General features: G+C 44.2%; 1 pseudogene across 1 annotated transcript; it reads right to left on the bottom strand.

Annotated features, from left to right (window-relative positions):
* Positions 1–1,004: 1,004 nt before the first annotated feature.
* On the bottom strand, positions 1,005–1,902 carry LOC308259051 (ADP/ATP translocase 2-like; annotated as a pseudogene). The gene has a single exon. The product of its transcript is annotated as an ADP/ATP translocase 2-like (transcript).
* Positions 1,903–2,204: the final 302 nt, after the last annotated feature.

Below are 2,204 nucleotides of genomic sequence, written 5' to 3'. Positions count from 1 at the left end.
CATGGTTTTACCTACCAAATATACATCAACTACTTTAACCCCCACCAAAACCCCATGAATGTAAGTAGTATTACCTCAATTATACAGAAGTGGAAACTGAGCCACATAGTTAAAGTATGGGCCCAAGCTAAGTAAACGGAAGAATCAGAGTTTGCCTCTAGAGTATATGCTTGTCGTCCCTACACTCTGCACTGTAAATATTTTTAAATGTTCTTTTTATTTTCTGTTGTTTTGACAGCTTAAATATGGTTGTGACTGTCGAGGCTAAGCAATTTGTAAAGATAACAAGGGGCCTAGCTGGAAGCATGTCTTTATTAGACAAACTAATCATTAGGGCACGATGCCTCCACTACCAGGCCCTTCCACCCAGGAGCCAGTATTTCTCTGCCTTCCTCATCCCAGGCCTAGTTGGTAGACAATAAGGAACCATCTCTGCAGAACAAAGCTCAGAAAAGTGACTCAGACTACCCAATCTGAAACTGTTCCCTCTGTCCTGGCTTGCATTTGCCATGGAAACTCCAGTGAAGATCCACCAAACCTTCTCTTCAACCCTCCTGACCACCCAGGTGTCTTTACTATATGGCACGGTATCCTAGTCCCACTGTCTCTAGGACCATGAATATAATAAACTTGGTTTTCTTGAGCCTGTTTTCTGTCTCTTCTTGTGGTTATATCTAACCCATCATCACATAAATGGATACAAGACACATTATGTGACTTTTGAGAAGATAAACAGATTTCTCTTTTTTTGATATCTTTTTATTTCATCAAATTTGTTATTTTTCAGGAGTGACTGAAATAAAAAATATAATTGAGTCCCTTCATTATTTCATCATTATGGAAATGGCTTTAAGAGAAAACTGGTCAGATGAATATTATCGCTTCCCATTTTCAACCAGTAAATAGTTGCCAGTGATAAACAGACAGCCCAGTCTGCCCAGAATGCTCAAGATATGTTATACAATACAACATGCCTGTCCGCAGGGGAATGACCAAGAAATAACTTATGTGAACTTCTTAATCTCATCATACAAGACAAGCACAAAGGCACCACCCATGCCTCTGAGAACACTGGACCACGCGCCCTTGAATAAAGCTTTGCCGCCTTCATCACGAGCAATCTTCTTCCAGCAGTCAGTTGTACCCGTCTACATGATGTCAGTTCCTTTGCGTCCTGACTGCATCATCATGTGATGGTGAACAGTGTCAAATGGATTAGGAAGTCAACCCAGCAACAGCAGTGACGGACTGTGCGATCATCCAGCTGATGAAGATGTGAGTATTCCTGGGATCTGGAAGCATTCCCTTCGCAGTGTCATAGATGCCAAAGTAGGCAGCTCGGTAGATGATAATACCCTGCACGGATACGTTAAAGCCTTGGTACAGACCCTTAATCCCATCAGATTTGGAGAGCTTAACCAGGCAGTCACCGAGGCCTTTGAATTCCATCTTGGCTCCAGCTTTACCCACATCAGCTGCTAGACGGGTACGGGCAAAATCAAGAGGGTACACAAAACACAAGGACGTGGCCCCAGTGGCACCACCCGATGCCAGGTTCCCTGCGAAGTAGCGCCAGAACTGGGTTCTTTTGTCCACATCACCCAGGAAGATGTGCTTGTATTTATCTTTGAAGGCAAAGTTGAGAACCTGGGTGGGGAAGTATCTGATGACACTGGCCAGGTTACCACGCCAGAAGGACAGGACTCCTTGCTCCTTGGGGATACGGACCTCGCAGTCTATAATGCCCTTGTATTGCTTATCTGCGGTGATTTGCTTGCTGGCATGTTGCACCTGCAGCAGCCGCTTGACCCTCTCGATGGGCGCTACTGCCGTCTTGGATATGGCTGCAGCCACTCCACCTGCCAAGAAGTCCTTGGCGAAGGACACAGCGGCATCTGTCATGTTGAAAGAAGGCGAGACGGGCGACCACGGGACAAAACCAGGCGAGGAACCAGCTCGGACTCCGGGGCTCTGGGCAAGATAAACAGATTTCAACTCGTACACCGATAAAGACCAGAGAAAATGTTGGTCTTACCTTCTTTTACAGCCCCTTGCTAGAAATTGTTTTACCTTCATTCTTAAAGCACTCATTTCAGTGACTTTAGTAAACTGCTTCAGATTTAAAGTTTCCTTCATTCCATAAGATTTTAGTTTCCAAGTTGAATATAACAATTAATCAAGATAAATTATTTTTCTTCAGAAAG

Source organism: Muscardinus avellanarius, assembly GCF_963383645.1.
Source record: "Muscardinus avellanarius genome assembly, chromosome: 2".
Classification (NCBI taxonomy): Eukaryota; Metazoa; Chordata; class Mammalia; order Rodentia; family Gliridae; genus Muscardinus; species Muscardinus avellanarius.
Note: the sequence above shows the minus strand (reverse complement) of the source record. Positions and strands in the feature narration are given on the sequence as shown.